Source organism: Panthera pardus, unplaced genomic scaffold (assembly GCF_024362965.1).
Source record: "Panthera pardus isolate Hobbes unplaced genomic scaffold, ASM2436296v1 HiC_scaffold_24, whole genome shotgun sequence".
Taxonomy (NCBI): domain Eukaryota; kingdom Metazoa; phylum Chordata; class Mammalia; order Carnivora; family Felidae; genus Panthera; species Panthera pardus.
Genome location: NW_026526810.1, coordinates 88,522,383 through 88,533,206, shown reverse-complemented (window position 1 = coordinate 88,533,206; position 10,824 = coordinate 88,522,383).

The following is a 10,824-nucleotide window of genomic DNA, read 5'->3' as shown; positions in this document are numbered from 1 at the left end:
TTTTTAAAAATAGGGTTATATAAAATGTGTGTGCTACATAAGATGTGGGGTGATGATCTCTCTATTACATAGCACTATAACTCACAAATAGTAGATAATTAAATAAACATTCATTTATTTCCATCCAATTTCAGAATATATTAGTAATGGACCATGTCTATTTTTAGATGCTTGTATGATAGTGCAGTGAAATATAAATATTATACACTACATTGTTATTACTAATTCTTTGCCATGAGTGACACAGGACAGGCACTATGACTCAGAATCACCAAATTATGATCATTAATGAACTCACAAATTGTCAAAGTCCCCTTCATCCAGATATCTGACCATTTCCTGATTTTTTATGCACAAAAATAAATTGCATTGATTAAACAACTTTGACTTCATCCTAATTCTCAGCTTCTTTTCCTTGCTATTTGGCAAAGAGATAAAATAACTATCTGGTGGTGAGCCCAGCCCTCTTTGTAATGGCCTCTGTGGGGATGAGTCACATGCCATGCAAGATCATATAAATTAGCCAACATGTTACCATTCATTTTTCCTTCCTGGAAAAGCAAAAAAAAAAAAAAAAAGGCTAAAGTGTAAGTGTGAACATTCTGGTCTTCCAAAGAAGCATGGGTGATAAAGCCTAAATTTTCCAATGGCATGGCTAGTTTCACTGCTAACATCCGCACATACACATTCATACATACCCACCAACAATCAACACACTCAAGATACAGCAAGAAGGCAAATGCACATGCTATAAAGACACACTTTTTAAAGCTGGGGTGGAAATGAAAAGAAATGCCAAGCTACCAAGATTTCTACCATACCCAACCGAGTCCTAGTATTACAATTTCTTCTGAATTCATGTAATGGTCTATCTTCTTCACTAATATGAGGCCTGACCCAAAAGCGTTAACAGAGTTTTTGGGCTTAAGGTGTGTTTTGCAGTTTCAAGCAATTTTTTCAGACCTTACATAAAGTAAAAATTCTGACTTACAGCAAATCAAATTCTTTTAAAAATGCATTTCAGAGCACTACATGGTACAGGGGAGCCTTCTTGGGAACTCTCAAAATGCTACCATATAGATGAATGCCTATCACCTTTATGAAAACTCCAGAAAAGTCTGGAATTAATTGTTTTTGGAATTCTGAAAGGAGGTTTAAGTTCACAAGACTTTGAAGAAACTCTTTCAAATAAAGAATTTTTCACAATGCCAAAACAATAAAAATTAGAATCTCAAAGTTACATAGAAAATTAACTTGTAAATTAATTTAGATTTAAAATCTTTAGAAATGGAATAATGGAAATGTATAGTATGTCTGCTATTTCATTGTGAATCTTAATATTCAAAATTCTATGTCATATTCAGTTTTAAATCTTAAAAAAGCTATTTTAATAAAAAATTACTAAGCATGTTACTTTTGCTATTAAGAAGTGATCATGGATTTTTAAAAGATAAATGATTTTTTCAGATGAAATTATCTCTCATGTAAATATTGATGACAAATATTTTTAAATACATGTTATAAAGGTAAATGAATTATTACATTGCCACTCTTACTGGTGAACTTGAAATTGCAATATTTCACAAAAAGTAGGGAAAATATCAAATAGCATTAAGTCAATCTATCAAAATTTCCATTTCTCACCCCCTTTCCTAAACCAATTCCAGAACTAAATGTACCAAGTTGTTAAATCAATAGTTTGAAAGAGCACATCTCCAGATAAATGCAAACGATGACAAGAGTAAATAAATCTGATTATATCCTTGCTACAAAAGTTATCTCTGAGACCAGTAAGGCATACATGAATGCCTAATTGCTTTTGCTTATTTAAACAAAGATGTTTAACAATTGAAGAAGCTTGTAAAAGTCATTTGGTCTCTAACAGAGTAAAGCAGGGAGAAAGTTTATTTCTGTATTTCTACCATCTTCGACACTACCACGAGAGGAAGTCCAATTATTTGAATGGGCACATATTGTGTCCAAAAAGCTACCTGCTATTGGGCTGCAGGAATAAAACACCCAAGGAAAAATACCTTTTCTCTAGATTCTGAGAAAAATCACACAGGTTTTTCAAGGCCAAATAATAAGGAAAATGTTTGCTTCAAATAGGTATTGCCAAATATATATTACATTAAGATCAAGGGATTTTTTTTTTAATTCACTTATTTCTTTTGAGAGAGAGAGACCGTGGGCGTGCATGAACGGGGCAGGGGCAAAGAGAGAGAATCCCAAGCAGACTTTGTGCTGTCAGCAGAATCTGATGCAGGGCTGAAACCCACGAACCTTGAGATCATGACCTGAGCAGAAACCAAGAGTCCGACGTTTAATGTGCCACCCAGGCACCCCAGGATCAAGGGATTTTTTAAAATAACAATAATGTAAATGTATGGGGAAGGAATAGATATTGGTGAGAAAACAAATTGTCACATTTCTGGTGGAGGGGAGATATAACATATAATCTGTAAAAATATATGTACGCTAATCAATCAATTTTACCTCTGAACATTTATCTTAAGAAAATAATCATGACTATATATAAAACATTACCTAGAAGAGTGAAAATTTTAAGTACCCCAAATGCCAAATATAGAACTAGTTAAGTAATGTGATATATTCATATAGTAAACTACTGTGTGGTTAATAAAATGATGTACAATGTATTGAGATAGAAATATATTAAGGACATATTGTTAATTGAAAAAAAAACATTATTTATCCCCATATTTTTGAGGTTAATGTAAAAATTAATAATTAGAGAAGGCATATATTGAATTATTTCTTAGCAGAAAATTAACTGCTCTATTTAGATATCACTCTCTCCAGATCCTCAGGATTCATTGTAAGGATGCATTGTTTATAGATCATGGAACCTTACTCTTATCTCGACCATGCCTGATAAATCCAGGCAACCATGACCATTTGGCCAGTCTGGACCAATTACATCTTTCTCAAAATGTCTTCTGAGAATGTATTATATAATTTTGTCTGTAATGTGTAAACTTGTGGGATGTCAGAAAAAACCTCTGTTTCCATGTCTGGAAAACAGAGAAAGATGATCTGTCAGGAAAAGGGATTGACAATGTTAACACTCAGGGAGAAGAAAATATCAGAGGCTGAATAAACAAACAAACAAAAAAAAAAAACAAAAAAAAAAAACCCAAAAAACAAAAAAAAACCCAGAGCATTCTGGTCTGCGAATCCAGCTCATGTCTCAGTCCTAGCTGCAGTCTTTTATTTTTTTTTTTAATTTTTAATGTTTTTTTTTATTTTTGAGAGAGAGAGACAGAATATGAGTGGATGAGGGATAGAGAGAGAGGGAGACACAGAATCCGAAGCAGGCTCCAGGCTCCAAGCTGTCAGCACAGAGCCAGATGCGGGGCTCGATCTCACCAGCCAGGAATAATGAGCTGAGCTGAAATTGGACAGACACTTAAACCAACTGAGCCACCCAGGAGCCCTAGCCCTAGCTGTAGTCTTAAGTTTAATGCAATGAAAACCTTGTATCCACATAATAAATTCCTCATTTCAGCTAACGTTACCTTCAGTAAATTTCTATATGTCAGTAAACATTTTCTCTGCAAAATTTCTGGACAGATATTCATCCAAATGTTAATAGTGGTTATGAACATGAAATAGAATAATAGGCAATTTTTTCTTGTGTATATTGGTATTCACAAGTAAAACTTTTGGAACTTTATATGACAGATGTTTATCAGTGGTTACTTCTTGGAAGGAAAGAACCACCTGAAAGTGATGAGTCAAGGCTCAGATTTGGTGTCTGGGATGGGGAGACTTTTTTAGCATACATACTTTTCATATTTTTAAAATTTCATATGTCATAGTCACATATATTCTGCTAATTCTATTTCAAAATTGAGCAAATATACTTTCCCATAAATCATATAAGAAAATCATGGGGGCCCTGGGTGGCTCAGTCAAGCGTCCGACTTCGGCTCAGGTCATGATCTTGTGGTTTGTGAGTTCAAGCCCCACATCGGTCTCTGTGCTGACTGCTCAGAGCCTGGAGCCTGCTTCAAATTCTGTGTTTCCCGCTCTCTCTGTCCCTTATCTGCTCATGCTCTGTCTGTCTCTCTTTCAAAAATAAATAAACATTATTTTTTTTTAAAAGAAAAAAATTATGAAGGCAGAGAGAGAAAGAGACAGACACAGAGTGAAAGATCAAAAGAGACAGAGAGACAGAGAGGCAAGGAAATGAAAATAAAAAGCAATAGATGGAAATAGCTTCTCTCTGACTCTTGCGTATGCACTTGAGTACATTGATACTGTGTGATTAAAAACCGATAACACTAAAATTCCTTTCTGAATCTGGGGAATAAAATGAATTTGTTATTCTAAATAAGAAGATGTGACCTTCTCTTTCATTGGGATACTAAGGTATCTGCATTGTTCACGGGGGAATGAATTTGTTTCAACCGTATACAACTGTATTCTCAAAATAGTCATAAAAAAACCCAATTATAATTTTCAGCATTTACCAGAAATTAAATTAACCCTACAAAATGCTATTCCAATTCCATTTCTATGTCTCTGCCAGTGGATTATGTGATTATTTATGAGGCTGCACAATGAAGCTTTCAGCTGCTACATGTTTTGAAAGTCCATTTTCAAGATTAAAAGGCTATAGAACTGAAATTTATTTGTTCAAATATAAAAATTTATTTGTACTGCCAAAAATAGCAGTACACTTATAAACAAGGGAAACTTTATAGGTATATAAAAACAGAAAGTGTTGTTTCTTTAATTTCTGAATTAAATTTTGTTCTCACTTATATAGAATGATCAAAATATTAAAACTATTACCGTTTAGAGATAAGAATTTCCTGATGTAACCTAGGAACTGGCAGCAAATCCTAACACGAAAAAAAATAGAATTTTGTCTAGTGATTTTCTTGAGATTAAGAGGTATATTGAAAACCTCGATATCCATTAATCTCTGATGAAAAACATGCTTAATGAGATTTTTTCCTTTAAAGTCATTTGCTGTGAGAAGTATGTATCATCTACTGCTCTTGACATGAATTCAATCTATTCTATCTTCTACAAATGCTTTCCTGGGTACAATATGACAGTAAGCCATAAAATGAAAAGGGCTTTGCTGTGAAAATCAGCATAAATCCATTCGCTTATTTTAAAGACACTCTTCCACTCTCCATAGTCAGGAGAAGAGACTTTTTTATGTCAATGAACTTCTCTGTTGCAAAACAATTCATTGCTCCTGTGAGACAAAGCAATGAGTGTATCCACTAAAATTGCAGGCGTCAGCAACTATGTCAATCAGATAACAAATGAGTAATGCTTATTAAGACAGTGTCTCTCCATCTTAGTACCTAAATATTCCAAATTTGTAAAAAGTGTGCTAACACATATCCTTTATTAATTTTCACAATGCTGAGTAATGAGGAAAAGTTTGGTGAACACTTTCATTTACCTGCTACATATTTCAAGGAGGAAGTGGTTAAAAAATCCATATTTAAATCCAAAATATTATCTTTGCATTTTCAAATAGGTAGTAATATATTTTAACATTTTTATGAGTCCCAGAAGACACATTTTCATGCCTCTTTTGACAAGTTTATGGAAATATAAATTTGTTTTCTCTTTGGAATAAGACACCTCGTCATTGTCATTCCTCAACTATTTACCTTTGTATTTATTCATTCCCACCATAAGTGTGTTGGACTTAGATTAATTTAATAGGAATATGCTGGAGTTTACCACTGTGTATTCTACTGAGATAATGGACTTAGCAACAATCATTAATGCACCTTCCATAAGCCCCACTCATAATAGTGCCCATACCCTCTCTTTTCATTTTGTTATTAAGGAACACGAAATAATGTTTCATTCTAACATTTAAAAAATACTAAATTATGGATACATTAAAAGTTGTTAATAAGATGTACCCACCCATTATAATGCTTCCCCTATGTAATTTTACATGACTTGATAGTTATATTTCAAAATCAAGATGTATTTTGTTGCTTGGATTAAATATGATCTCAGTAACAACTGTAATAATAACATAATTCAGAATAATTATTCAAGATGACACTCTAAAGCAACATGGTGATTGCATACATTTTAAATTCATTTTATATGCATAAATTCTTTGCAGAGAAATATAAATGTATACTTACTACAAACTTTTAACTTATAAATGCATATATTACCAAAATCTGGGAGGAAACTGCCTGGAAATATGAGTCCAAGGAGAAAAAGAAATGGCCATTAAATAAGTTGCAATTCATGTGTATTTTTACATGGAAATAGAATTACTATGATATTGACTCTATTTATTTCCTGGACAGTCTGGATTAAGTGTAAAGTTACCCCCCATTCTAACTTTTACCTATTAGAAGAGATTGGAAATAAAGTACATTTTTAGCAAGGAGATGTACTCTTGAGATTTGAAGGATGGAATGAGCCCCAAGACTATTTCCTACAACTTCTTGCTGTTAGGTCTGGTAAGTAATACAGGGGAGACATGAAGTCATTCTGTAGCAAAAGTCTTTCCAGTGTCCATTCTCTAGCTTCCCAGATGGGAGAAGTAGTTCTATCAGGAATGACTGCCGCTTCTCGCCATAGGCACACACTAATGCAAGCCTCTGTGGAGCAATCCAGCATTATTTTGTGAATCATTCTTAGATGATCCAATCTAGAACTTTCTCCCTCAGAACTCCCACTAATATTGTAAGCACCAACATGCCTGTTTTAATTCCTTTCCTATTTAAAATAACTGGAGTCGTTTGTGCTTCTGACGTTGATCTATGAATGATGCAGTATTTCGTAACAGAATTGAGATAGGATGGCTCCTTGTAATGGAACTTGATTTAAAAAAGTAAATGACAAGTTGTAAGTTTTAGCTTCTCAGCTCAAGGCAAATTCTGTGGACCAAATTTCTATTCTTATGACTACTCTACAAGGTCTTACATCTTGAAAATCTTGCAGAAAAAAAAAAAAGACAGACAATGAATTCTGATATGATATGGCAAGCACTGTATTACAATGTAAGTTAAATTCACAACCATTCCAGATGTACTAAGTAAAATTTCCCTTATTTATCAGAAAGACTGAGACCTACATAATTGTAGTAAAGACATCTTGATGAATTGAAATGAGTGTGCACATCTTGGATACAGACATTTCTGCTTTTCCCGTGTCCGTTAAAACTAATCCTATCTTGTATGAAGACCTCGCAATTACTTTACCTTAAGTATTTTCCTTACAAAAGAACATGCCCTATACCTTACACATTTTTACCACATGTTTCTGCATCCAGTCCTAAATCAGAGCTGGATCTCTAATGCCCTAGCAAACAATTTTGAAGTCTGAACTGAAGGAGAATATCTAGATTTTGCTAATTATTATCAGAAGCCTGAAGAATATATGTGAGGTTATGGTAGCGATAGACAAGAGGGAAAAGAATAAATAGATTGGATGAAGATAGTAACTGATATGGACATATTCGTTGATGTTTTGCCCAGTTCTACACATTATTGAAAGTGTAATATTGAATCTGTATTATTTCTGAATTACCAATTTTTTCTTTCTATACTGTCAGCTTTTGCTGTATGTACTTTGGGGCTCTCTTGTCAGGTTCTGTGTGTTTATAATTGTCATATTTTCTAATAGGTTAACACTTGTAGTGTTTAAAAAGTTCCTCTTTATACCTTGCAGCACTTTCTGTTTTAAAGTCTAGTTTCTTCTTATAATACTATCAGCATTCTAACTTTTTTATAGTTGCTATTTGCATAATTTATCATTTCCATCCATTACTTTCAATCTGTTTGTGTATTTGCATCTAAAATGTGCCTCCTATAGACAATACATAGTTAAACAATGTTTGTTTGTTTGTTTGTTTACTCCTATGTAAAAACAGTTGTCTTTCAATTGGGTTTTTAATCCATTCACAGTGTTAAAATGGATATAGTTGGATTTATATTTACATCCTGTTTGTTTTACTCCTCTATTCCTCCCTAATTGTTTCATTTTTCATTGAGTGAGTATTGCCTAGGGTAACATATTAATTTCTTTGATGATTTTTTTCACTGTATTTTTTTTAACATTTATTTATTTTAAGAGAGAAAGCATGTGTGGGGGGGGAGGGGCAGAGAGAGAAGGAGGGAGGAAATCTCAAACTGATAGCACAGAGCCCAATGTGGGATTCGAACTCATGAACTGTGAGATCATGACCTAAGCTGAAATCAAGAGTTGGCCGCTTAACCAACTGAGCCACCCAGCAGCGCTTCATTGTATTTTTTTTTTATTTTCTTAGTGGTTGCCCTAAGTTTGCATATATATCTTACCTTATCAGTATTTGTATTAAATGTATAAATAAACTTAATTCCACTGAGATTTTAAAATGTTATTTCCATACAGCTCTATTTTCTCTTTTCCCTTTTTATGCTATTACTGTTATACATATTACATTTATAAATGTCACAAATCCAATAATGCATTGGTATGTTTATTACTTTGTATAATTTTAAGTCTTTTAAAAAAGCTTTGAGAAGAAAGGAAAGCATGCGTATATTCAAAGAGCTTGTTTTATTAATCCTATTATTTACCATTTGTTTATTTATTCATTTCACTTACACATAAGCTATAATCATTGAATACATGGTTTCTACTATTATTTTGAACAAATTGAGAATCTGATAGGACTCTTATAGTTAAAACTGACAAAAGTGTGGGGGACCCATGTGAGACTGGCCCTTCCTGGAGTTTTTAATCTTACTTATCCATATGAACCTCCAGCAACTTATCAATTACAGCATAGGTATTTGTACCTGGGTACTGGTTCCCTTGAGGTTTCTCCTCTTGGCAAGTTGTGATTCTCATGACCTACCTGTCTGTCTCTGTAATTTTGGAGGCAGTGGTTTGGCCTATGACCTCAATTCCCTCATGGATCTAAGAAGAGTTGTTGATTTTTAATTTGTTCAGCTTTTTTTCTTGGTGTTAGGATGGAGTGCTGACTTCCAAGATCCTCTCATGTCAAACTGGAAACCAGAAGTTCCTCCATTCTTGTATTTTTTTCATCACATAATTCAGTCAAAGGCTTCAAACTTACATAAATTTGAAGTCTATAATGTTATAGTATGTCTTTGAATCTGGTCACATTGTGTCTTTGAATGATGTATTTGTGGTAACATATATATGAATAAAAATGCATTGAAGAAAACACTAATGTCTTTATTCCAACTGAGTCTCAATCATATGAAAAAAAAATTTAAAAATCAGTGAATGGCGGTTAATTCTCATATGGTATATTTAAAATGTATATATGGTTTAGCCTTGATAATTAATAATCATCCAGAGAAATTACCTTATCATTGCAAAAATTTTTGTGTAAGTTACTTCATGTTGTTTTTGTATTCCTTTCCTTATATGTTGTTGCCTATAAGGTAGCATGTGTCTCAATACCTGGAAGTTCATTTAATAACCTAGTTCGTTATACACTTAGTGGGCCTCATAGGCAAAGTGGTAAGTATGTGGTTTTACCCTATTTTATTATTTTTACATATAATATGTGATTGTGTACCTGATCTAAAACTACAAGAACTACAAGGAGCTCCACTAATCCCATTAACCTCCATATTGAAATCCAAATTGTTTAAGAATAGTGAAATAAAAGAATTTACAAAATACAAAAATATAAATATAATTTCTCAATCTACAGTTCTCAATAAGGAAAATTTTACTTAATTGTTAAAGCAAATCAAATTTTAAAAATTGTGTCAATCAAATGTGTAATGAAACTTGTGACGGCCAAGATGAGATTAAAAAGACTAACTTTACCCTTCTTCCTTAAACAAAGTGTAACTTAAACAAAATATATGAAACAGCAAATTTCAAAATATATGCACTTGGGTCACCTGCAAGGCAAGACAGTATCCAAGAAAGAAGGCAAGCTATCAAGGTGAGCCCAGTGAGCTCTCTCTCTTCTGATAGATCATTTCTAGACTGAAGAATAACAAGAAACCCATACCAAAGTATATATCATTCTCTAATTGTTAGAAAAAAAAGTGATAAAGTGGAAGTATTAAAAGCAGCAAGAGAAAAGACATTATATACAAAAAAGCAAAGATAAGAGTGATATCAGTCTTCTTGCCAACAATGCAAGCTAAAACATAGTGGAGTGCCATATTAAAGGATTAAGTAAGAAAACCTTTTTAAATAAGAATATATACCCCGGAAAATTGTTTTCAAAAAGAAAGGTAAGCTTTTCTACCCTTGTTCATAATGTAAAGCATTGCAAAGTATATCATTCCTAAATAATAAGAAGAAAAATGCAAATAAACTCCAAAATCTTAACTGTTTTGGTGACCATCAAAGAACTGAAGTTGCCTAGCACCAACAAACAAGCAATGATATTTTGCTACTGGGGAGGGGCAAGAGTGTGGTGTTGGGAGCTCTCTCTGTCAGGTGTAGACCCCAGAAAGTTGAGAACAGAGCATGAGCATTAGATTAGGAAAACTTGCAGGCAACCAGTTCCTGCTCAAAGCAGAAGGTAAGAGAAGCTCATCACTAGAAGACTCTGAAACTGTACTGCACTGAAGGTGATAGAAGCAATAATGGTACCCAAACCCAGATCATCTTCCAACTAGCTTGGCCCAAGTACCTGCCCTTAGAGCATAAGAGGAGAGGAGATAGAAGTGCTATTTATCTCATTCTTTACTGTTCTGTGTTCAATGTCCAGCAGGAAGTCAAAATTATGGGATACACCTAAAACAAAAATGAAAACAAAACCTCTTATTGAACAATGAAGAAATCAACAGATTTGGAGCTGATTCAGATGCTGGA